Source organism: Brachyistius frenatus, unplaced genomic scaffold (assembly GCF_029030835.1).
Source record: "Brachyistius frenatus isolate BFR_SWC_R1_liver_20210118 unplaced genomic scaffold, ASM2903083v1 Contig_181, whole genome shotgun sequence".
NCBI classification, from domain to species: domain Eukaryota; kingdom Metazoa; phylum Chordata; class Actinopteri; family Embiotocidae; genus Brachyistius; species Brachyistius frenatus.
In genome coordinates, this window is record NW_027210780.1 from 80,696 (window position 1) to 107,894 (window position 27,199).

A 27,199-nucleotide genomic window follows, 5' to 3' on the forward strand; every position below is an offset into this window, starting at 1 on the left:
GGATGTTCAACGTATTTAATCTTATTTACATCAACATTTAAAATGAGATACTGTCTATCGAATTTGAAGTGCATCAGACAGTCTGGTTAAATACAAATGAATTGTAATTAAATTACATAAAAAGGGGAAACAATTCAAAAGCTTTTTCAGCTACTCATCTGGTTTAGTAATCTAGCAGCTGTGTAAAACCACAAAAGCTTAAACTTAAAGAAGTTTACACAAAGTAGATTTGAATGAATGAATTATTAATAACTAAATTATTCCCACTCAAAGCTCCTGATGCAGTTTATTTATTAACACCACAACATCAGTGATGTTTGGAGCATTACATAAATGAATTGCACCAGGAGCTTTCGCTGTGTTGTTTATTTCTGCTCGGCACCTTAATTCACAAAAATGAAGCTGAATATCTGCTTCAAAACGTATGAAGGATTTCTGCCATCCCGTCGGACAGAAACAGAAACATGCTACAGAGGCCGTGACATCATGTGAATTGGGCACAGGCCTGATTTGAACCCGACAGCATCACATCTACCCAGCATGCACTGTAGTCGGCCGAGGCGTCCGGACAGTCCAGACACATCCGTCTCCATCGGAGTGCTTGTTAATCAGCTCCCTCGTCCCAGTGATGTGGATGGTTGTGGTGCGGGCGGCTCCGGGCCGGCCTGCTGTCCCCCGGGCCCCGCTGTCAACCAGCTCATTGGTACGTTCCATATTCCTGCATCTGCGCACACACACACACACACACACACACACACACACACACACACACACACACACACACACACACACACACACACACACACACACACACACACACACACACACACACACACACACACACACACACACCTCCAGACAAGTAGCCCCATAGCTCACACAGCCTGTCTGCTGCATATACATGGGATATAGATAACACAGATGTGTTATACTTTGACTGCCCCACATCTCAGAGGGAAATGATGTCCTTTTTTTCCCACTAAAAGCTGTAGTTACTGGTTGCATGAAGATTTTGCATAGAAAAACATCAAATATAAGAGACCGCTCCCCCACCCTGCCATCTGCTGTTGATTAAATATACCAATATGCTGCATTTGATTAAATACAGTTATAGAGGTAAAATATAGTGAAATCAAACGGTTTAAATTGATCAACTAGTCTGGCTTTGACATTTGAGTCAGTGTGCTTTATTTAGGACTTGCTATTATTTCATAACGGACATTATTTGATTATGAGTCTTATGGTATTTTACCATATTCCATTTGATTTATCTGAACCTGTGGACATCCTGCTGTTTGGAAGTTGTCCCAGTCACACAGTCCGGATCTTCTCTCCTCGGTCACATGAAAGAAACACAGAAATGGAATAAAAAAAGAGACATTCAGAACGAAAATGTTATAAAATCTCCACGAAAAATAAAAATCTTCCTGTAATCTCGGCAGATGTGAATGAGCACCTCAAACATCCCTGAAATAGAGAAGATCAGTCGTCAAACGTCTTGAAGACGACAACCAAATTTGACAATATGGACGAATGAATAAATACATATAATAAAATAAATAATAAGATTAAGAATAAAATCCAGGCTTTCTGGTCGTTTGGTTATTCCATCACCATGTTCACATTTCTTTCTGTTTGTCCTACAAAGACCAGCATCAACGCCCACATTCAGCGTCTGTAACAAATGGGAGGAGGATGATGAGGGAGGAGGAGGATGAGGGAGGAGGATGATGAGGGAGGAAGACTCCCCCGTCTCCCTTCTCGACACCCTCTGAGGCTCTCCAGCTTCCCCTGATGAATGTGAGAGGAACATCAGGAGAACGAGAACCAGAGACTGACCAGAAAAAAAGAACCACTACTACTGCTGAGACAGAGTGGCGTGACAGTGATTGATGTCTGAGCACTCTCCCTGATTCGCTGATTAAACCCATCAATCTATATGCAGAAGAGGTGTCCGATGCAAATAGGCCCAATCAGGCAGGACAAAATGGTTTTGTCAGGAAGTTATGGAAATAAGAGCATGCCTACCGGTGTAGGTGAGGCTGAGAGAACGTGGCGAGCGAACGCGGATCGGACGCTGTGATGCTCCAAATTAGGAGATTACATGCTCGCCGCCGCCCCCCCCCCCCCCCCCAAATTGTTCTGCCATTCTTTCTTTTCTTCCCTTAGCGGTCATAGACCAGTGGCAGCAAAATACGACGACGCACAATGCAATTGCCCGGACTGTTTCTGCAGCAGCCGAGGCGGCTTCCGTCTGGAATAAGGAGGTCATCGGCGGTTATTCTTTGACAGATCGTGGAGTTATGAATCACGTGTGACCTTTGTCTTCAGCCACATGAAGTGAAAGGCCGTGTTTGTCTCGGGAGCAGATTTCTAATGTTGAACCACAGTTTCACGCCACCTGAGCAGCCTGACCTGCCGGCAGCTCATTTAAATAAAAGGAGAATCGCTTTTTCTTTTTCTTTTTTTTAAAGAGCAGATTTTGTCGCAGAAAAGCACGTTTCTCTTAAGAGAAGAGAGAAAAGAAATGAATTATCTCTGAAGATGCCGAGCTGCTAATTCCAGATGGGTCCTGTTATTTTTTGACTTTCTTTTTCCGTTGCCCTCCTCTGCAGTCAGACCATTTCAATATCTCAGCCCATCTAATAACAGTCACTCCTCTGTGAATTCACTGTCTCATCACACTTCCTCGGCCTCTGCATGTGTGTGTGTGTGTGTGTGTGTGTGTGTGTGTGTGTGTGTGTGTGTGTGTGTGTGTGTGTGTGTGTGTGTGTGCTCCATGCCCCCCCCCCCCAGACCCTCTACCCCCCCCCCCCTCCAGCCAACTGCGATCTGAATCAGTTTAATTAAGTAACAAATTCTGTTGGCATAGTAACAGCCCAGCTAATTTATCATGGGAAATAGTCTGTGAGACATGCAGGTTGCCTGGCAACAGCCAATGGTGTCATGATATGTGGCAGTGACAAATTGCACGGGATGCAGATGCGTGTGACGGTGAGCTGTTGCTTTTGAGTGGCGTTGGGGAAAAATGTGTGAGTATGTGTGTGTGTGTGTGTGAGTATGTGTGTGTGATGATTTGGGTGTGTATGTGGGTATGTGTGTATGTGTGTGTGTGTGTGTGTGATGATGTGGGTGTGTATGTGGGTGTGTATATGTGTGTGAGTATGTGTGTGTGTGTGTGTGTATGTGTGTGTGATGATGTGGGTGTGTATGTGGGTGTGTGTATGTGTGAGTATGTGCGTGTGTGTGTGTGTGTGTGTGTGTGTGAGTATGTGGGTGTGATGATGTGGGTGTGTGAGTATGTGTGTGAGTATGTGTGTGTGTGTGTGTGTGTGTGTGTGTGTGTGTGTGTGTGTGTGTGTGTGTGTGTGTGTGTGTGTGTGTGTGTGTGTGTGTGTGTGTGTGTGTGTGTGTGTGTGTGTGTGTGTGTGTGTGTGTGTGTGTGTGTGTGTGTGTGTGTGTGTGTGTGTGTGTGTGTGTGTGTGTGTGTGTGTGTGTGTGTGTGTGTGTGTGTGTGTGTGTGTGTGTGTGTGTGTGTGTGTGTGTGTGTGTGTGTGTGTGTGTGTGTGAGAAAGTATGTGTGTGTAGCGTTCAACAGCCAATCAGACACAGACATTTTTCATTTACTTTTATCAGCATTAATGAGCAACTCTAAAGTTACCCTCCACTCAAAAACAGGATTCTTCTTTGGAGCTTCACTCTGCAGGATGATGGATGTTCAGACTTTAAAACTGTTTTCACTTTCAGATTATCTGTGCTCACTGGATATCTGAATTTAAGGGGCATTATGATCATTATTTGTGACATCACAAATACTAAATGAACCTAATCCTGGTCCAACTGAACTAATACAAGTGTGAGGTGGAAACCTGAACGCTCCAGAGCACAAACAGTGAGGTGAGACATCGTGTGTACAACAGTTAAACTTAAGAAATGAAATGTATATTTGGAATTCATTGATTCTGTCATTTTTAAGATTTTTACTGGCTAGTTGAATATTTTTTTGTGGAAAAAACACATCAGACACAAATTATTAGTGAAAGTAGAGTATTTTATATTCTTCTTGAAACATTTACTCTGAAACAGAAGAAAATAAATTCTTCTACAAATTGGAAATATATATTTTTTTCACTTTTACCTTTTTTTTCTCTTAATTATTGAACAGTTGAACTTGTAACAATTGTTCAATTTAAACTGTGAGCCATTGACACTTTTTGGTGATCTTTGACAGCACTAAGCATCATAAGTCGACACTGCTCCATTTTACGAGGCCTTTAAAAGGTTTTGAATCACCGTCCTGTCTCAACAACCGAAAATCAAATTAGTTTAAAATCAAAGCAACTTTATCGTTCACGCTGGTAACACGTAAGTAGTAATTTATCTTTATCTTTCATTACAATCACTATCAGGTATCACATCATATGCTACAAAATGAGGAGTAAACCAATTAAATAAACTATTAAATAATAATGATTTAAAATAATTTAAGAGGTAAAGTTCCTGAATAACTAACTTTGTCTCCTTTTACATTAATTCCAAATAAACTCCGAACACATCAGAGTTTTCTGTGATTTTCAGTGATTGTTTTTTCCTCTTGTCAGGAGAGACCTCGCCGACACCAGTTGTTTTTACCAGCAGATGTAAAAGCTTTCATGAACTGGCTATAGGTTGACTCCCCGCTGTGTTCTAGCAATCAGTGACAGAACAGCAGCAACACTGACATTTATTCATAAGAAAATGTCACTGATTATTATTTGAAAAGTTGCTGCAAATGCGTCTCTTGAGCCACAGTGATAACAACTCTCAGACAGACACGTGACCATGTAGATGTGAAGTCTTTAGTGGAGCCGGTGTGGCCTTCAACAACACCACTGAGGGATTAGTAGAAAGCTGTTTTTAAGATGTGGAGGTTGAAGCCGGTCGAATTATTCATTTTCTGATGCACTTTCACTGTTTCTTCTTTCTTTCTTTCTTTCTTGTGGAACAATGTTCAACAATTTATCAGACAAACTCAAGGCAACACCTGCTGCCTTGTCAGATTTTATGTCCTGAGATGAGATGTGGTCCAACTCACAGGAGATCCACTGTTCTCAGTGACTGACCAAATGTTAATAACCTGACCACAACTCATCAGTACGTTACATTTCTGTCCTGCTCACTTCTGTTTTTAATTCACTAAGAAGTACTCAAGGTGTTGTTTCTGTGTCAGGAACATAGTCTGTATGTGAAAGTGTTTGTCGCTTCCACATCTGAAAAACGAGGTCGATGCAAATACTGCAATACCAGCGAGTGCCACTAGAGGTCGGCTCCAAAAAGCCTCCGGCTCCATAGACTCCCATTCAACTTCTCTCATCAAATCCAAAGTGAATAAAATGTGTCCATCAGTTATCTCGGTGTTGTTAGCTAAAGTCACTCCTTCTTATTAGTTTTCTGGAGGTCCATCTGAAAATAATCCCTCATTCATTAGAAAAGAAGATTCAAGAAGACCTGTTTTTGGGGGCGTGTCTGTTTGATTGACAGGCCTGTGGTGCAGTCAGGTTACAGCTATCGGTGGGCGGGACATTTGTGCCTTTATTGGACAATAACAGAGAGAAAGATGGGAGATGATGGACAGGAAAAGGTCTTCAGACAGAGTTAGACCAGAATGATCTTCATTGCCTTAAACCTCAACCATGAGTGAACCAACCCGGCAGAAATGTTTTGGTAATGATTGTTTAAAATACCCTTAAATCGTTGCTCCTCATATGAGCCCTGCAAATACTTGATGTTTTTTCCCCTAACTTTTATCATCACTTTTATCACACACTGCTGCTGTTCAGAAAAGTAATGCAACAAGTTTAGACTGCACATATAGAGTATTAATACAAGTGAATACAGTTGACTCAGTGGTGCTCAACATACATGATCCTACATTCTATCTGACTTCTTTTAAGTCGTCTCCTACTTGTCAGTTTATCATATTAAAACTCTCACGCTGCATTTAATGACTAAATCAAATAATTCAAATGTGTGTCCTCTTGCTCTTTAGACAGTAATGTTTTTTTCACAAGCTTTTACAAGACTAGTAATTGATGGTAACGGTTATGCTAATTCATTTACATAAATGTTTTGAAGCACCTTGAATAAAGTGTACAGCGGTGACATTGTGTCAGAATTTTGATTGACTGTTCATGAACGCATTCATAAAAACTTCAAAGGTTCTGAAAATATGGAGCCAGCCAGGAAAAGTGACTTTAGATTGTGGCATTGAAAATTAAATTTGGCATTGAAACACATATACACAAAACAGCTCTATTGGAACTACAGAAAATGTATATACATGTATATACATATATATTGTCAATAAAACACAGACATAAAAAAAAAAAAAAAATCCAAACTGTCATTAAAGACCAAATGTTACACGTTCATGTCTTTTTATGTTTGGACCACAGACGTACAGCTTTATTATTTTAGTCTTTTTCAACCTCAAATGTGTTTTTCGGTGACCTTTTTGTCCTCAGTCTACTTTCTTTGATTTGTTTAGCTCATAGATTCCATACAGTAGTTTTCTGTTTCATATCTCTGCCGCTGTAATGTGGAGGTGGAGGTTTGAGCATGTTTTTCATAAAGTTTGCGCTCTAATAAGATTGTCGCTCTTCCTGACCTGCCTCACGCTCTGCAGCGGCTGCAACCAGTGTACGTGCATGTTGACTAGCTAACCTGTGATTAATAGTCTTTTTTGGGGGGCTAATATGTAACTTTTTAATACATGTCGCTTTTCATTACATCTAAATTTCAGATTTTATATTTCAATGCCAAAATCTAAAGTCACTACTTTGTCTTTCGTCAGCTCAGGACCGGATCACAGCAGCTCTGGGTCTGTTGAAACCAAGTGGCATCCATCAGTGATGTCATCAACCATCAGTGATGTCATCAACCAGCAGTGATGTCATCAACCAGCAGTGATGTCATCGTTGGTTTGTGAACGTTATGAATCCTCCAGTTCAGATTCTGTCAGTCACCATCTTTACTAGTTCGGAGCGGTTTGGAGCAGGAAGTGACCATATTTGGACGAGCTGGGGGAGGAGCCAGCGGTGGATCTGACCGATCTGATCGGAAACCTGACGATACTACGTCCCGCCCACCGATAGCTGTAACCTGACTGCACCGCAGGCCTGTCAATCAAACAGACATGCCCCCCAAAACAGGTCTTCTTGAATCTTCTTTTCTAATGAATGAGGGATTATTTTCAGATGGACCTCCAGAAAACTAATAAGAAGGAGTGACTTTAGCTAACAACACCGAGATAACTGATGGACACATTTTATTCACTTTGGATTTGATGAGAGAAGTTGAATGGGAGTCTATGGAGCCGGAGGCTTTTTGGAGCCGACCTCTAGTGGCACTCTCTGGTATTGCTGCTGAAGGCACTGTCTAAGGTCTGTAGTTGAAACTGAGTAGACTGATCAGAGTTAAACAACATGTGAATCAACCCTGAGACATGACAGTTAAACTATTTACATGTTGACACAGATTGGCTTTTGTTTTAAAAAACGGTAATATTAGTTTTCTGCACAACAGCAAACTTAGTTTTTACAGAAGACTGTTACCATACTGTATATTTGACCTTTGACCTTCTTGTCTGGTAATATCTGGGACAGGTTTGATTGCCGTGATGTTTTGTCATCTGTAATTTACTGATCTATTTCCCACCACATCTAAAGAGGCTGGATATCGTCCCCATTTACTGTAAAGTCGGGACACAAATTCCAAAGAGAAGAGCTGCGACGGGAAGCCGGCTCCTAACTGCTCCACTTTTTCATGACGATTGTCACAGTGAGTGTGTGTGGGGCCATTTCCATTTGCGACAAAGATGTTTGGTGTAATGCGTATCCTTGATGTGTTGTCTCTCTCCAGTGCACAGTCCCATCATAAACCACGGCGGCCCTCGCGAGCGGCGCACCCACCGGACTATGTGGCTACATGATGAAACTTATTCATCACATTTGAATTATTCTAATCAATTTGCTGTCAGGCTAACTGCTGCGGCCGTTACAGTGACACCGCCGTCAAGCACCGTTTGGTTGCAGCTCGGCGCTGCCCATGAAATTTATACTTTCCATAAGTACTCATAAAACCTTCACAGCATGACTGAGCGGGGAGAGTCGCCCCCACCCTGACAGCCTCCTTCCCCCCACCCCCTCCCCACCCAGACATCCTAGTCAAGACGACAGCTGCAGACAACAAAGTCACTCACAGACAAATAGACAAGATTATGTACAGAGCTCGGCAGTAGCAGGAAAACAGCTCGCAAACACAATAAAGAGCGCCAGGCATCATTTCTCCTTTTGCGGCGCACAAATAAAGACACTTAAGAGCGAGCGGGCTCCAGATCTCAGCCGGTGATTGCGACGTGACACGAGGCTGTTCCTCACACAGACCTCGCTGGGAACATGTGAAAGCATCCGCTACCCCGAGTTCCTTCCTACGTTTAACACGGAGCATAAAAGCACCTTTAAGCCGAAACAACGCGCCCTGAATGCTGCAATCACCCGGTGAATGTGGGGAAACCACAGCTTCCACCAGGCCACCGGCATTCAAACCTGCTCACCCTGATCGCTCCTCTTCTCAGTGGGGCTTCGTTCCGCAGGCAGACTCATTACAACCAGTGCTGTGCAGGTTAGTCATTAGTTAATGTGACTCGTTAGTTTACTCAAAAGAAATGGAGTTACTTTACCGGTTATTGCACACAGAAAGTTATTAGTTACTTAGAAAATTATGTTTGTGATACTTTTAAATTCTGTTATTAATGTTCAGTTATATTATTTTTATGTTGCGTGCCTGAGGGCCTCTTCCTCGTCCTCTTCCTCTTCCTGTATCTTCTTAAGCCCACAAAAAGTTCACTAATTGTGTTACTTGATTTTAAAATAGTAATTGATGACATCATTAGTTACGGTCAACAGCAGTGGTGTTTCTAAGCACACTGACTACGACAGGGTGAATGTGTCCCGTCAGACATCCTCCTCATTAATAAATATGCTGGAAATTTAATTTATCTCACTTTTTAATGAAAAAACAAGAGTAATCTTCAAAAAGGTAATTTGTCAACCTGGTTTGCAGTTCAAGTCTGAATCAGATGTCGTCACATTAACACAGTTTCAGTGAGACATTTATACTTTTGCTGATCAAAACATCTGAAAGACTAAATAACGTCTTATATGATACTATTTTATTCATCTTTCCACATAGTAAAGCAGCCTGTGGAAGATCATCAGAGTTGAGAGGCCATAAGAGATTCTTTGCATGATTAATAACAAAATAACATTCAAATTCATTACTGCATGTTTTTGTAAGTGACACAGCGGCTCATAATTAAGAAGCAGGAAGATTTGAAATGCACATATAGTTCCTTCTCTTACAAACACAGTAGTACATGTTTGACTTAAAATACTCTCTTATGCACAAACAAACACAAAAGTGTGTGGATATGAATATGTTTTCAGGGAAACATCATCTCTCAGTGTGGGTCAACAGACAATACAAACTTGGAAAACCACAATGTCTGCCGATAAAATCATATAAATCAAAATAATCTGTAAAGAAGATCAATGATGTCACTTTCCAATGTTTCTTCTTTTCTTTTCCTCTGATCGTTCATGGTTTGTTTAGACTCGACAAGCTAGAAACTAAAATCCTTCAAACTCTGATTGGCATAAGGTCAAGTTCATTTTGTCAAAATAAGTTCTGCACTGCGTGGACGCGACAAAGATATCATAATCTTTTTTGTTTTTAAAAAACAGGTCTTTTTATAAGCTGGGCCGTCCTGTTCAAACCCAGTTTGCAGTGACGAGCCGCTCCGTCTCATTAAATCTAATGTTTGGAGTCAGATTTTAAAATTGCATCAAACAGAGGAGCGTCGCTGCATCTGAAGAAGGACGGAGAGCAGGACGGGCGTCCCTGCTTTCATCCAGCGTGGAGGATGTAACCTCCCACTTTTTACACCCCCCCCCCCAAAAAAAAAAAAGGTGAAATAAGATTGTCACTCCGATGCGTCCGCTCGCTCCTGATGAGCTTGGGAATAAATATGCAAAAAAGGGGGCTTTGCGGCTGAGAAAGAAGGGAGAGAAAAAAAGAGGCAATCAAGGATAGCCGCGGTCCCCGGCTGGACGATAAATCTCTGTCTGTTTCAATCGCCGCTGTGGCCGAAACGGTGTAAAATTCGAGTGGGGATGTCATCAATTTCTGTTAGCGCCTCTGTCCCTTTCTGTGCCGGTCGGCCGGCGGCTGTGATGGATTGATTTTGTCACTTGTGCTCAGTTCACAGTATGTTAACATGGAAGGGCAGAGTTGGGTTATGGAGAGAGGGTTATTAGTGGCTTGGCTGTGACTGGACTTTTCTCCCTCCCTCTCCCTTCGTGTGAAGGTCTCTCACTCTGTCTCCCATCTCTGTCACTCCGCCTTATACTCAATATACTCGCTCCCTCATTCATCAAACCTCATTCCAGTCCACATCTGCATCCACTTTATCTCTGCATACCTCCACCTATCCCCTCTTATCTCTGCTTACCTCAGCCTATCTCAGCCAACTGTCAACCTATTTCTCTCCCTTCACCTACATATGTCAACCTATTCATACCATATCTATCTGCCTCTCTTATCTCCACCATCCAAATCTACTTTTATCCATCTCATCCCATGTCTCCATGAAGCAGTCAACGCTGCACACGACTGATGAAGCCCGCCCTGAAATCACTTCTGACCTGGCTGGAAGTTCAGACCTCAAAACCTCTGACTGTATTTAACAAAATGTTACAAATGTCCTGTTTGGGAGCTTTTCAACACATTTTAGTGTTTCTGTAATTTGCTTTAACAATTAAAGCACAGCTTCCAACACACTAATAAAAGGGCAACTAAGAGAAAGAAAAAGTGGAGTTTTTTTTGGATAGGTTTTTGCTTTGAACCCTGAAGATTCATTTGATTGACAGGCGCCCCAGCCTATCGCTGCCAGCTGTTTGATTGTCCAAATATGAGCTTCATCCCCTTCAAAAGAATCAAGATGCAACAGCCAAACTCATCCCTTCAAAACCTGAGCCACCATGCAGTCCCATTTGTTTCATGTATCTTTTGAGGCGACCTACTTTCTTACTGTATGTCCAACTGTACGTCCACTAACCTCCATCTTCCACCAGCTCAAGTCTTTAAGATCACGTCCAATTCAAATATTCAGTCTTTCAGGGGAAGTCGATCAGGCCTCAAGTCTTGTAGGAAAACTCCTGTTTTATTTTGCATTTCTATCTGTTTTTTATATTAGTTATAAAATCACTGAACTCACCCAAGTACTTTCTGATATCTCAGTAATGTCGTCAAAAATAGTTCTGACCAGGCAGCAAAGTAAAAAAATAAAATAAATAAAAAATGAAATAAGTTGTGAAAGCATTGAATTATTGATATTTTCAATCAGGACAATAAACTAAATGAATCTTCCAGATTACTGTACAGTATGAAGAACTATTCCTAGCTGTTGGAACTATAACAATGTCTCTCTATATTCATTATTTTGAGATGTTGTGGTTATTTTATCCACCTGCTTCACTGCTGAGAAGAGAAGGCAGAGAGAGACTGATGATGCTGACCTAAAACAAAATTGCCCTTTTTACTAAAATGGCTAAAAGCAGTTGACATACAGCAGAATCTTGATTCTTCTCTTCTTTTCTTATTGTTTTTGGACTGAAGTGATATTTAACATATTTCCAACAGAAACCTGCACGGTGAGTGTCTGAGGTGAATGTCAGTGTCAGGGCAGGGGTGTAAGTCAAGGCAGATGCCGTAGCAGCAGCAGTAGTATATTTCACTGACACTGATCTCATGCTTTCTGACAGTAATGGTACTTATGGTAATGTCCTCCGTGAACCAGACATGGCCCTGTGCGCTCGCACACAGCTCCCCGACACCGCTCTGATTTAACACACGAGTTAAAGGCCTGCACTGCTGGATATTGAGATTTTAAATTTCAGATTCTGCAATGCTGTCAATGACACCTTCTTGAGACTTGACGGAAAGAATCGTCCAGATCACATTACAGCAAGTCAAGAATGAGTTGCTGAAGTAAAACCCCACTGCCAGACGGAGGGCTCTGTTTTCATGAATTTAGGCACGGTGCAAACGCAGGTCTAAGTTCTGTGTGCATGTAGGTGTGTCCAACTTTATCATAGTTTGGTGAACACAAACGTAGTGCATCTGTGGCGCAGTGGTAAAGTAGGAGGAACAGGTAGCTACAAGGTGTGTCACAGCCAACTTCAATCATCAAATCAGCTCCACAAATCACCTTCAAAACCTCTGTGGTGCAGCGTGTTGTCAGTTTCTAATGACTGATGAAGAAGCAGACCGACACCTCCATCCAAACTTTACACAGGAAGACTCTGACATACCTGTTGGGAGTTTCAGGCTCATAATCACCAAATTTATGGTACTACAAGTCGGCCTCCGCAGGCTGATGATGTGAAATCGACTTAGGAAGGTGAATAATATTATAAATGCCTCCTCTATTGGTATCATGAGAACCGCTGCCCAGAGTAGGAAGAGGTTAAATGATATAAGACAAAAACCTGAGTCTTATAAACACTGACAATAATTAAACATCAAAGTGAACAAAGAACACTCGTCCAATATACTGAAATCAGGTGCTGGAATAAAGTTGAGGAGTGAGCAGAAGTAAGTTATTCACACTTAAAGCTGCCGATGCAATTCATTTATTAATAACACTGATGAGGAGCAATGTGCTAAAATGTCATTGATTTTGTGTTAATAAATAAACTGCATCAGCAACTTCGATGTGTAATTTAATTGCAATACATTTGTAGTTAACCTGAGTGTCTTTTATACTTAATGTCTGAGATTGGCTGCTGCGTCTTGACGTGCACCAATGGATTCAAATCCAATTCAATAGACAAGAGTCAGCTGACTTTTTTTTATGATAAACTAAATCAGAAGGTTGCATTTAAATAATCTTGTTTTAATTATTTAGGTAAATGGGATTAAATACGTGGAACATCCACCAAACCTGTCTGGGATTTTGGATCGTTCTGCACACTGAAGGCATTTAAAGAGCCCCACACCGCCTGCACTGCACTTAGACCTGAGTGGATGCAGCTGATCCTACTTTTAATCCAGCACATAAATCATATAAATATTTAAAATCTGGTGTCATGTAGGAAGAATTAATTTTCAGTGTAATCGTCCAGGACGTCGCTGACCTGCAGATCTCCGTCTGCTCTGCGCAACGACGCCGGGTTAACAACAAGGAGACAGACAGTGCTGTCTCCTCTCCGTCATATCTCCTTCCTCTCCCTCTGAAACTGTGACATTTGAAAAGAGTGATGGGGAGAGAAAACAGAGCTGCATTCTTAATTCAACTTTCCTCAGAGTACCTTCCTGAGTCTTTTACCCCACAATATCCATCTCTCCTCATCAGCCAAACACAGACAGACGCCTCCCCTCCTCTCCGGCTCTCTTCTCTCTGTTTTTTGAATATGTGTTCTCTGTTTATTATTAGCTGACTCGGTGCTTCATCATCCCGTGAAAATTCATATCTGCTGAACATAAGGGGCAGAAACAGTGGGGAATCAATCTTTTGTGCTTGGGCAGATAAACACAAGACACAATCAGAAGGAGAAAGAGAGACAGAGGGAGGGAGAAGGAGAACAGAGGAGAAGGGGGCCTCATCCCCTCGTCCTGGCCGTGATGGATAGCGGGAGTAAAAGTGTCGGGACGGTATTATGTAAATTAAGGAGGCATCCTCGCATGGCCTTGATGATTATGGGGAGATGTGAATGATGTTTGTGGGTCCCCAGGCGCTCTGCCAGGGCCTTGTTATTCCCCTTCCTTCCAACTGCCCCTGGAGGGAATTCAGTGTGACCCGCCGGACACCCCCCCCCCCCACCCGGCTCCCCCCTGCTGCCACCCATACCCATCCACTCCCACGGCGGCAGCACACTCACCCCGAAAGACAAAACAAAAGAGGAAAATAACTCACAACAAGACATCTGTTTCATTTACTTAACAAATTATCTGTCAGGGAATGTGCCCCCAGCGCCTCTAATAGGCAGCCGGGAGCTGGACGGGGAGGACGGCGCCGGCGATGGACACTGAGCGAAGGAGAAACAGGAGGAGGAGGTTGGGTTGAGGGCATCTGTAGTCCCCATGCTGATCTTCCTCCTCCTCCTCCTCCTCCCCTCTTCATCTGTTAGCTGCAGCTTCCCTGAGGTGTATGAACAAGTGACAGAGCAGCAAAGTGATAAAGTGTGACACTTTTATATCACCCGATGTGTGTTTCTTCTCTCCTGTCAGTGATTTGAATTCCACAGAAGTGATTCAACCTTTTGGCCAACTCACAGTATTTCCTATTATTGTTGTACACATGCAGCATCTGGAAAATCTTTTGTTGAGAAAAAGTAATCTGGCGAACAGAAAGTGACGTGTTTTACATTTCCATTTCATTTGTATCTGTTCCGTCCTCATCCTTCATGACATTACTGACATGACAGGAAGTTGAGGGAGTTCTCGGTGGTCTTTTCCAGGTCTGTACCTCGTCACCCAGTTTTCAGTTTTTCCTAGACTGTCTGTCAGGTGAGCATCGGGTTTGGTGGCACCAGGACGGCCTCTCTGAGGAATACACCAACTCAAAAGGACAAACAAACACAGGAGGACCAAACAACAATGGCTCTCAAAATAAGGAACTTCACGGTGAAGGTGGAGGACATAAACCCATCCTGCGAGTAGCTATGGATACTAAAAACAAACATCACAATACAGACTTACAAACCGGCCATACGGTCGAGCCTCCGAGGCTGCAGGAATATGTAAATCAGGATGCAAGCATGAATCTCCTCGGCAGGGTTTTGTCCCCTCGCCTCATATGTTACCTGTTCTCAGTGCATACTTTATGAATCGTCTGGGGAGTAATAAATACAGGAGGGCTATTTTGCATTTTTTTGGCAGACTATCTCAGTCCTCAAAGTTTCCTTTACGATAACGAAAAAACCATTAGCTGCTGTCAAACAGCCACGAAGAGAGATTATTTTTTTTATTGAAATAAGATTAAAATGATAAGTTTGACTGAGGGTTCCACCTGATAAAATATTTCAGCTCATAAGCGCAGTGTGGGCACAGGGATTAGAAGTGGAAAGGGGAAAGAGGGGGAGGGGGAGGGATGGGTAAAACAGAGGAGAGACAGACAGAGAGAGAGAGAAATTCATAATGTATAATAAAACAAAAGGTGTCATGGGAAATAACAGTGATATTAAAATTAGAGTAAGGTGGGATCTATATGAAAAATGCAGATTTGAAAATGTAAATGATGATGAGGGAGATGAGAACAGATGTGGAATTGTGATAGTGGTGTGGAAGAGAAGAGAGAAAGCTGCTCAGGGCCTCGGAGAGATGCTTTGTGTCGGAGAGCGACTTTATCGAAGAGCTCGACAGCAACGACGGCCACAAACGACAAAGAAACACACGACGGGGGTCAAAACATGTGGAGGACTCAACTTACAGTTGCTTCCAGATATTATCATCACCGACTCATTACCGCTCTGAAGCCACTGTGTGGAAAATAAGTGGAGCATGTAAAAGGACCAAATCTCATTCATTTCTATTACTTTGTACAACACAAATATGTGACCGTGTCTGTTCATATCCAACAATACAAATTCAGATCAAAAGATACTTATTCACAGATATGACAATTTTTTTTTTTTTTACAAATGATGAAAATGATATCATACTAATTATCACATTCAATTCAATTTGGTTTAAATAGGGGAGAAAAACTCCCTTTCACAGGGAGAAAACATCCAACAGAAGGAAACACTCTTTTAACAGAAGAAACCTCCAACAGGAGGAAAAACTCTCTTTTAACAGAAGAAACCTCCAACAGAAGGAAAAACTCTCTTTTAACAGAAGAAACCTCCAACAGAAGGAAACTCTCTTTTAACAGAAGAAACCTCCAACAGAAGGAAAAACTCTCTTTTAACAGAAGAAACCTCCAACAGAAGGAAAAACTCCCTTTAACAGAAGAAACCTCCAACAGAAGGAAAAACTCTCTTTTAACAGAAGAAACCTCCAACAGAAGGAAACACTCTTTTAACATAAGAAACCTCCAACAGAAGGAAAAACTCTCTTTTAACAGAAGAAACCTCCAACAGGAGGAAAAACTCTCTTTTAACAGAAGAAACCTCCAACAGGAGGAAAAACTCTCTTTTAACAGAAGAAACCTCCAACAGAAGGAAAAACTCTCTTTTAACAGAAGAAACCTCCAACAGGAGGAAGGAAACACTCTTTTAACATAAGAAACCTCCAACAGAAGGAAACACTCTTTTAACATAAGAAACCTCCAACAGAAGGAAAAACTCTCTTTTAACAGAAGAAACCTCCAAAAGAAGGAAGGAAAAACTCTCTTGCGTTGCTGAGGTTGTGTGCTTCATGTGAGTTTTTGGACACTTTAACTCCTGAATGTTTTGCTCTACATCAAAAGAAACTTATTGAAGTTGAATTATTCTGCTTCAGTTCTGATTTTTGGCCTTAAATTTCATTTTGTGCAACAAACTAGTCCAGCACCAACATAAATTGTGGGGATGTTTTGTCATATATTCTCAGTGTGATACATTCATGCATTGTCAACAGTAACATGGTTCAGTTTGTCTGCAGTGTGATTGATGGGTTAGCAACAGAAGGACGGGCACACTGTGACACGTCAGCATTTCTGACCTTGGCCCATATCTTCAGTATTGATTGACATGCAGCATTTTGCACTCTGCGTGTCTCTGTATGAATATGTCATCATTTACACAGCTGTAGATCACATTGACCAGACCTCAGCCTGCCACCGCAGGTGACCCCTCCTTCATCCCCTCGGCGGGGGGAGTGCAGAGATCCCCCCGTTAGTGAAAGGGGAAGGAAGAGTAAAAGGAGCCCCTCTTTGATATGAGCCTCCCCGAGGGGCTCTCCTGCTACTAAAGAATGTTAGAAGTTCAAGTTCCAGCCACTAGCCCCTGAAAGCTGACCTGGTCTGCCACATGTCCTCTGTTACCAGCCAGCCAAGGACAAGGGCAGGCGGGATGGGAAGGAGCGAGCAGTACACGAAGGAGCAACGTTTCAAAGAGGCTGCTGGCACCAAACTCACAACATCTCAAAAGTATTTATTTGATTTGACCTTTTCAAAGTGCAGAAATGTATATTCTTCAAACACTTTAATATTTGTATGTTTGTAGAAACTGTATACACGACAGATACTGGAGAAGATTGTGATTAAGTTTACTACATTTAGTAGGAGACCGGAGATAGTTGTCTTTCTTGTATATCTTGGGATCCATAAATCATATAGTTATAACGGATATACCAAATGAAAGAGGAACGTCTCTGCTATACTATTTGTGTTCATCACATCTTACTTCAGGACAGAGTTATAGGCAGTCAAATAATGTGAACTTGTGTCAGTTTGCCTCATCCGTGGGTAAGTTGTCACTGGAAATCACAAGAAATGAAATAAATATGACGAATTTCTTCTTTTTTTTTTTTATATCAGACTGTCTGAACTAAAAACAGCAACTTAACTAAAGCTATGATACAATCTGTTTTTGTATTGTCATACAGGCCTATCTGACATATATAAAAATGTGATGCCAATATTAATCAATATTTCAGTAAAAAGCTTAATTTTACAAATATTAGGGTCTTGCATTGAGCACTTATAAGTAAATACTAGCAATACACTCATATGACTTGAAAAAACACAAATACATCCAATTTGAAATGAAACTCATTGCCAGAAACGTATGTCTCAAACTCAGATATTGAACCCTTTCATGGTTAAATTCCAATTCCCATGAATGCATCTTGTGGAAATGAATGGCTGCGAGTGATTTAGGTGCTGGACAAGCGATCCAAGTTTACTGCCACAGAAACAGCTGCTTGTTTTCTTTCTGAGGATGCAGAGGAGCTCAGACAAGAAACTGCCTTTATTTTCTCATCCAGCACAAGATGAGATACCAAAAAAATGGGTTACTTGTTTGTCAAAGTGGTATCCTCCTGTCATCAGTAAACATCTCTCTTCCCACCGAGTCTGTGGGATCGCCTGCAGCTCCTGACGGGTTACGACACCTCAGCTGAGCTCCTACTGTAAATATCAGCTCAGGAACTACAGGACTCATCTCAGTTAAGAGAGTTGATGAAACGCTTTTACCACTATATGCATCACTTCAGGACATTTTGGCAGTCAGGACTGAGATCCTCCTCTCAGACATTTAATAAAAAGGGAAAGTCTGAGTACACATCTTCTTAGTTTGACAGAAAACTCACGAAACAGAAACGGAAGTTCTTTTGAGTTACCAGGACAAACACGCTGGTGCTTCTGTCTCGGATCAGGACCAAAGATGTGCTTACATCATAAACAAATCGAGCAGTTATTATTCATCACAGCTCTGTTTCTGTTCTTTAAAAGCTCAGTGAACCTCGTTAACCTCCGTTCAGCAGAAGCAGTCGAGGAAACGGACAGTCCTTCAGCTCTGGGATGTCACGTTGTCGACGGCGATGCTTCAGCTATTAGCGGCGAGCGGCAGCCAGTCTGGGCTCTTTATACCACACGGGGACTCCACACAAGTGCTCTTAACTGCTCTTCTTTTCCTAGATAAAAAGAGAATCTATTTTTTGCCCATTAGCACTGGCATTAAGAGCTCTTATTTGCCTTTAACGGCGATAAGTATCCACTCCCACGTCACCCGTCATTACCGTTATTATTCCGAGTCTAACTTGAAAGGACACGGGGACGTTTAACAGGAGCTGCAGCCACCGTTTGTTTGGCCGCTCCTTTGGACGGAGGATGGGGGGGTGGAGATACAAAAATGAGGGGTAGGGAGGGGGGGGGTCGCTTTATAGCCTTGGCATGGTAATGGAGAGGGAAGGAAGGTGTCTGTGTGGGCAGAACAGACACCGAGAGAACAGACTTCGCGATAAGAAGATCTCCTGACCTGAATATGATTTTTTTTTTCTCTTTATCCACCATGACACCACGATAAGGAACAATACATCACTGTTCAGCAGCTAGTAGAGCAGCTGTGAGAAATTTGGGATTATTGAGTTGGATATGCAGTTTCATTTGACCAAGCCACAGACAATGTCAAGGCAGGGTGTGGTAGACCGACGGTAGATGCCCTAACGATCCCTGAATCCTCCCAGGACCTCAAAAACACTTGAAAGAATAAATGACCCGTCTCGTTTTACCGCATCCCCAATATGTGCAGATATTGCTGAATGGGCAGGGAGCCGTGGTGAGGAGCGGCTAGGATGGCACAGGGGCTGGCCTCACCTGTAATGGCATATCTCAGCCTCTACCGTATCGATCAGCTCTGCCCCTGAACACTCGTCTGGGCTCCGGGCCGTGGGCCGCTGGGGCGGTGGCCGTGGATCTCGTTGCCACGGTGCCCTTGGTGAAGGCCGGTGTCCAGTGACAGGCAGCAGAGTGGAGTGAGTGAGAGGGTGGAGGGAGCTGCACCGGTGGAAGTACAGTACACACACACACACACACACACACACACACACACACACACACACACACACACACACACACACACACACACACACACACACACACACACCTTTTCTCTCATTTAAAGGGCTGCTTCAAGAAATAGTGCGTCTGTAAAAGTCAGCAATTTATTGGAAAAATATTCAACCAGGATCGAGCAGCACTGAAGCAGCAGAAGCTGAGTTTATCCTGATTTGGATTCTTGATGTCCTATATTTCCCAGAATGCAACTAAAATATAATTTGGTAGCCCCTCCCTGCTTGTTGAATTCCTACGTCGTTCAACGTCCATGCTCCACTTGTCAAAGTAAACGTTGTGTAACAAGTTTGTAGAATTTTATTTGGAAATTTTGTGGATGTAAATCCAGCAGTTAATTTTTGTATTCTAATATTACACTTCTTTGCCAACCTTCACATGAATTAAGTATCTGATCCTAAATCCTTATCTTATTAAACCTCTGAATTATTTTCAGGTTTTAATGTTAAAAATGTAAAGCTATAAACCTGGAAGTATATTTAGCTGATTTATTATTTTTGCCTCTAAAACAGACCAAACGGTTTTAATCATTTTGTTTATTGTAGACTTTTCAGGAATTTTCCTCCAATTTTCTTTCTTTGTTTCTTCACACTTTAATTTTCAAGGACAGTCAAGATTTGTTAAATATCATTTGGACCATATTTTTAAAACAAAAAAGAAGATTAAACTCAAACTGTAATCTTAAGAGTTAAATCACATAAACCCCATTTTATTTTCAGAATTTGAACTCTAAGCGGTACAATCATTATTTATCAATTCATAATTGATTAATTAATACTTAAATGTTAATCCAATGCTCTTTAATTTGAATGTCAAAATATATATTTTTCAGGTCAAAATTATTTAAATATTAATTTTAATATTATTTAAATATGTCAGAATTATGAGATTATTACAGAGCATGTTCTTTTTTCACTTTGCTTGTATTCTTTTAGTTAAGATTGCAGTTTATTAAAGCTGATATGTCTATAAAACCATGAAGACACAGAGAATAACTGTTTGATGTGACTGAGGTTGAACATCCCTCTCAGTACAACCGTCGCATCGCTTCAGAGCTGAAACTGGATCATTTTAAAATGTATTTAATGGTACATTTAAGAAGAGAAAGCAGAGTTCAAGAGGTTAAATCCAGATGCTAATATTTGAGAAATGAGTGCATGTCAATGTGCTCTCACTTCAATCATCCAAACAAAAGTAGGAGTGCAGAAACACACACACACACACACACACACACACACACACACACACACACACACACACACACACACACACACACACACACACACACACACACACACACACACCCACCCTTGAGGATTGAGGGCAGTATCTTTTCAGAGAATCAGGATATCTGTACATGAGCACATGCATACAAATGCACGGCGTGTCTGGTCCCTGCAGCGGCGCTGTGTAAATCCTCCGTGTCTGTCTGTACTCCCCGGTGACCCCGTCTTGCCGCTCCTCACTTCTTTTTTTTTTTTTTTTTGACACATCAGATGAATAAGAGGGTGGAATTGGTGGGAGGAGGTGGAGGCAAGCCAGTCATCCTATCGGGCGCCGCGTTTCTCACTCGGTTAACACCTCGTTGTAGAAACAGGATGCCAGGCTTGGACGAACCAACCCCCCTCCACCCCTCCCTCCCCACCGCTCCATCCAGCTAAACATACACTTAATGTATCCGCAACACTACACAGTCTTTCACTTCCATTTCCGTAGCCTCTCTCTCGAAGTGTCCCCTGATCTTTAATCTGTTTTGACTGAGGCTCAGATGCATTAAACTGTCCAAACTTCACAGATCAGCTCCATGTTTTTCAATGTCTCCCGTGTGCTTTTTCTCAGCTCCACATTTTGTAAGTGTGCCACGTTGATCCTTTGTCTATTTGTTCTTGGCGCCGGCTTCACTTGTTGCTGAAAGCTGCCTGGTAAGAAGACCTTTAAAGAATAAGTCAGTTTGTCCAACTGGTCAACTTCGAGATTAGAAGTAATGAGAACATTGCAAAGTCTGGCGGTTTCCTCTGCAGATCATTCGTTTCAGAGCTCTGTGCTAATAGCTTAGCACAGAATTAGGCCTCACGTTGAAGCTGAATGCATACCTATGCATTAAGGACATCAGCTTTAGGTATTGTGTAAGTGCTCTGCCACTGTAACTAAGCTTTAAGGCTTCAGATGCCACATTGAAACTCCAATATTGAGCAGAAAGCAGAAATTAAATAAGGGTAACATTTTTAATTTGGCGATGAATGACTGCACAGCAACAGTCTCCTTTTTGTTTTGTTTTCTGGTGATTACAGGTCCTTTAGTTCGACGCTGTTTTTTCCTAATCACCAGTTTAGAACAAACCTCCCAAAAGAGATCCGGTTGGATGAGACTGTCTCGTCTTTTAAAACACCTCTTGAAACACATTTACGTCCTGTAATCTTTTCCAGTGTCTCAAACCTGAGTTTCTCATATTGTTATCTGTGCCTCTATTTTGTCCTGCGGTGTGTTGGTTCTGTTTTCCATTTCTTCTCTTGCCGTCTTCTTTTTTTCTTAATCTCCATTTAGCACATGTTTAACCCTGTTTTCCAAAGGTACTACATAAATAAATGCGTCACTATTATTCAGTAATATCAGCTATGTAGGTCAGTCGAGCTTCACTCCAGCTCTGTCTCCTCAAACCTGTGAAAAACTTGCAACAGCCAAAGCTAACGTTAAAGAGGTCACTCATAGATGCTGCAGCTAAAAGTACAGGTGTGAACACATCGAGATCTGACCTGCTCAGGCCACACTCAGAGGTGGCCTGGGATGCATGTGGCCACATTATTCTAGCGGCATGTATGCAAAGCATCCTCACTGAGCCACACTGACAGACAGCTGACGTCCTCTGAATATTACAACAAGAGTAAACTGGCCTCCTGCAGTCCAGACCTCTCGCCCATTAAAAACATCTGGAGCATCAGGACATGAGAAATACAACTGAGGAGACCCTGAACTGTTGAGCAGCTGAAATCCAATATCAGGCAAGAATGGGACCACATTTCACTTTCAAAACTCCAGAAACTGGTCTCCTCAGTTCCCAAAGGTTTACAGAGTGTTGTTAAAAGAAGAGTTGATGCAGGTCAGTGGTGAACATGATCCTGGAACAACTTTCTTGTAATGTATTGCTGGCACCAAATTTCCCCCCAAAAAACATGAAAATGTAAATCATGTATTTACATGATTTGTGAATCGTCATTCTGTTTTCGTTTACATTTTACACAGTGTAACAATAGCTTTTGAAACCGGCTTGTAACACAATAAAAAACAGTTCAAATGGTGGAAATTGAAGTGACCGTGATGATTGTAATGGATGTGATGAAGACGATGAATGTGAAGGAGGAGAGTATTTGGTGGTGGTGATGATGATGATCTCACCAGCGATGATGGTCATGATCTTTTTCTTTCTTGGAGGGCTGTCGTCATTTGTTCAGATCTGTTTCTCATCTGGTTTCACGGCAATCAAGGAGCCTTTGTTCTGTGCCACATAAAACAATGAGCTCTGATTAGTCAGACAGTCCAAACACCTACGTTTCATCTGTACACACACACAGTCTCACACTCACAATATCAATGCTTTTTGTATTGATACAGACTTTTACAATCACTCGTTGAGTCATCGCTCTTCTATGCCTGTGACTCTTTTGATTTCAAGGTGCACCCTTGAAATGTTACGGTTCATTCATCAAGCCGAAGTGTTCCTGCCTTTACTGAAGCAAGACATGGAGAACGTAAACAGCTGCTGGACATGTCCAGTTCTGTAACTCAATACATCAAAAAAATAATCGACACAGAAGGAAATCAGACCGTTCATGGAACAAACAGACCACTTGAATGTCAAACATACGGTGCACACAACTTCCCATGTTGTAACCACAAGTATTTTTGTGTGAAATAATACTTCAGTGAAAGTATTGCTCCTCCATCTCTGAGCAAAACTGAAAGGAAACGATGCTCCGAACAGGACAATCTGTTAGAACATTGCTTTTGTTCAGTTTAAGCTTTTTTTAACGTATAATTCCCAGATAGAAACTAAAAATCTTAACAAAATGGGTGCATGGTGTGACTTCAGGGAAATATTGAATCATGCTAAACAACCTGTATGACTGCAGTAAGGCAATTAAAACACCTTGAATGAGGATTACGATAAGATTATAGTATTTATTCCAAAAACTTGGCATTATTTACAGGTGTTTTTTTTAAGAACATGAAGTGTAGTTTCCTACATTAAAGCTGCTAACCCTTCCACCACCCCAACCTCCACAGCCTCTACATTAGGGACATTTACAACACTGTTTTCTCCTCTGACACTGAATGCTGGCATCGGGTGTAAATTGTGATGTGCAAAACTGTCTGATATGAGCATAACTCCCACGGCTTCAGTTATGCTGTCTAAAGTTAACATTCTGGCCACTAGGGCGGTGCTGAGTATCCTCTGGAGAGCTCGAACATGGTCAGTAAATTTAAAGACATTTCTTCACATCAGATCCCACAAAGTCTACAAAGGTCTGAGGTAAAGCTGAAGTCAACCGTGCTCATTGGTGTCCCCAAAACAAGGCAGAGGGGAGGGGGGGGGGGGGGAGGAGGAGGAGGATGAGGAGGAGGAGGAGGAGAAGGAGGGGAGAAAATGGCACTTGATTGGTGACAAAAGATAACAAGAAGTGGCTGCAGGGAGCCTCCAGAACTCAGAGTGGTGTGAATAGACCCCATCTGGTTCCTTCACAAAACGCTGAGGAGACGCAGATAATAGGACGCACACACACTCCTCAACACACACTCTCTCTCTCCGACTCGGGGTGTCTCCGTCTCTCTGCCGCCGCTCGGCCTGACCGGTCCCGGGTGGCCTCATCGCCTGGTCCAGGATCCCCCAAAGAGCTCTCGCCCGACGTCTCCGAGCGTACACTTCAGCTAGACCAATTTAACGTGAGAAAACGTGAGGAGGGCGAGACGCATTGTCCATCTGTGACTGGTAGTCGTGTGGGGGCGACCAGAGAGGGGGCATCCCTCCCCTCCATCATGTCTCTTTAAAAAAAGAAAAGCTATATAAAACTACAGGCATCGTTTTAGACTCAACGAATGTTTCCTGTCTTTTACTGATGTCTGTTTCACGTCTTTTCTGAGCAACAATATCTGTAAATTAGGTTACGACTGTTATTTCACACGTCCTATACATTTGGGTTTCTATAAACTCTCCAACTGAGATACTGAAAATACTTTAGGCTGCAACAAAAGGTGCAGGATCCAAGATACTAAATATTATGGAAGTTATTGGAGTAAATTATTGTTGCATGTAAAAAAAAATGAAATGCTTGTTGTTGGCAGGTAATCGAAGAAAATGTCAAAATGATCTGCACTTTAATGATATTATTTTACCTTATGGCCTTAAAGTCAGACAAAACAACAACAGAAAGGATTATAACTAACCTGGTAAACGGTAGTTTAACTTGTAAATGATAACGTATCAGTGCATCAACTTTACATAATAAAAGGGATTTAGAGTTTTTAGTCGTCTCTCTTCTCTCCACTTTGTGACTCAGACTGATGACACGTCTGGATATCTGCATAAAAAGCTTCCACAGTGCAGCTGGAAAGACAGAAAATAAACACCTGAGAGAGAGACGGCGATGTGGAGACCGTCGGGGGAAATCAGACGGTGGGACCAACACGAACCGGGCCGGTGTGAACTGAACGCAGCCGTGATGATAGCAGCAGCTCTCGTTCGGAGTGTGTGACCCGCCGTGTTTTCTTGATCCGCCTCCTATTGTGGTTTTGGATTGATGACAGCTGAATACCTGAGGGAGGTGTATGAATATGTAAAATACACCGGTGAGTGTCTCGGTCTCATCGGCTATGCTGTGGTCCGACACACACACACACACACACACACACACACACACACACACACACACACACACACACACACACACACACACACACACACACACACACACACACACACACACACACACACACACACGCAGGTTGGGATAACATATGTTTTTTGTTGCAACTGCCTGCAGAGGTGATGCAGCGATGTCCACTCACTACAGCTGAGACACAGCTCAGTGTGTGTGTGTGTGTGTGTGTGTGTGTGTGTGTGTGTGTGTGTGTGTGTGTGTGTGTGTGTGTGTGTGTGTGTGTGTGTGTGTGTGTGTGTGTGTGTGTGTGTGTGTGTGAAGAGAAGAAAGATGCAACACTGAAGATTATTTAGTGCCACCCCCCACCCCCACCCCACCATGTTAAATAATTCAGGGGCTCCCCTCATCGCTCTCATTATAAATATTTCAGCCTCTGTGACAGCGAACGCTCGTCTCGTGCGACAACTGGGAGATGTGTTCTCAAAGAGGGGAGCTGTGTGTGTGTGTGTGTGTGTGTGTGTGTGTGTGTGTGTGTGTGTGTGTGTGTGTGTGTGTGTGTGTGTGTGTGTGTGTGTGTGTGTGTGTGTGTGTGTGTGTGTGTGTGTGTGTGTGTGTGTGTGTGTGTGAGACACACACACACACACACACACACACACAGCAAGAACTTCTTGTTTGTGATATGTGTGTGTGTGTGTGTGTGTGTTTACATGTCATTGTGCCCTTTTAGCACCAGTATCATGTGTGTGTGTGTGTATATGTATAAGGGGTTGTCAGGAGGGGGAGGGGTGTGTGGAGGGTAGGGGGGGTCAAACCATCCACACTCAAAAGCACTGAAGGCCACTTTGCTATTCTTCTCTTCTCTAATCAGACCAGCTGCCGGAGGCTAAAAGCACCTGAGTGCTAATTCATGGCTCCATTCACACACACACACACACACACACACACACACACACACACACACACACACACACACACACACACACACACACACACACACACACACACACACACACACAGACCTGGGACGGTGGGATGATGCCGACTCTCCTCCAGTCTGGCTTTAAGGCTGCTGCCTCAACATCACGGTTACGTTTGGTCCTCTGTTGGTGTGGATGCCGACCTGTCAATCATCTCATGATCAATAAAATAGAGGCTGAACTTTAACCCTCAGTCGGTGATTATCAGACCCACAAACACAGACATCAGCAGAAAGCACCTCCTCCTTCAGGAATGCATTGATTTAAACAGGATTTCACCGACTGCTGCAGACTTTTTAAAACGTATTATTAACGTTAAGGGTTAAAAGTGTGATCACGAACCCCAAATAAAGAGGATGGTAAACTGTCCACTTCCTGTTTGGGACCTGAGTGGATGAAATGTTTGTTAATCATGCTGTAAACTATTTGTGAAGTTTTTGAAACTGCTTGTTGAACCATGCAAAAACAAATTCTACTGCACATTAAGAAAGAAAAAATAATAAATAAATAAAACACTAAAGAAAGTCGGCAGAGACGTGTGATCAACTTCCTCACAGATAATTCAACATGTTGAAGTTTCCCTTTAAAAACTTCCACAACAGTCTCTGACAGAAACACAAACGTCTCCATGGTAACTAAACAGCACTATTTACTTTCCAAAAACATTAAATTGTGTCATCAACGTGGCAACAGCAAACAACACAGATAAACAACACAGATAAACAACACAGATAAACAACACAGATAAACAACGA

The 27,199-nt window shown here is 42.3% G+C and overlaps 1 long non-coding RNA gene across 3 annotated transcripts; it reads right to left on the minus strand.

The window, feature by feature from the left end:
- Positions 1–323: 323 nt before the first annotated feature.
- On the minus strand, positions 324–26,582 carry LOC138632340 (uncharacterized). 3 transcript variants are annotated; one of them, XR_011311809.1, is made up of 5 exons: positions 26,487–26,582; positions 25,217–25,401; positions 22,988–23,087; positions 1,253–1,326; positions 324–891 (listed from the first exon to the last, which is right to left on the minus strand). It is a non-coding gene; the product is annotated as an uncharacterized lncRNA (long non-coding RNA). The 3 variants fall into 3 exon arrangements; XR_011311808.1 differs by having other exon boundaries at positions 1,253–1,334; XR_011311810.1 differs by lacking the exons at positions 324–891; positions 1,253–1,326 and adding an exon at positions 20,683–20,768.
- Between the last annotated feature and the right edge of the window lie 617 nt (positions 26,583–27,199).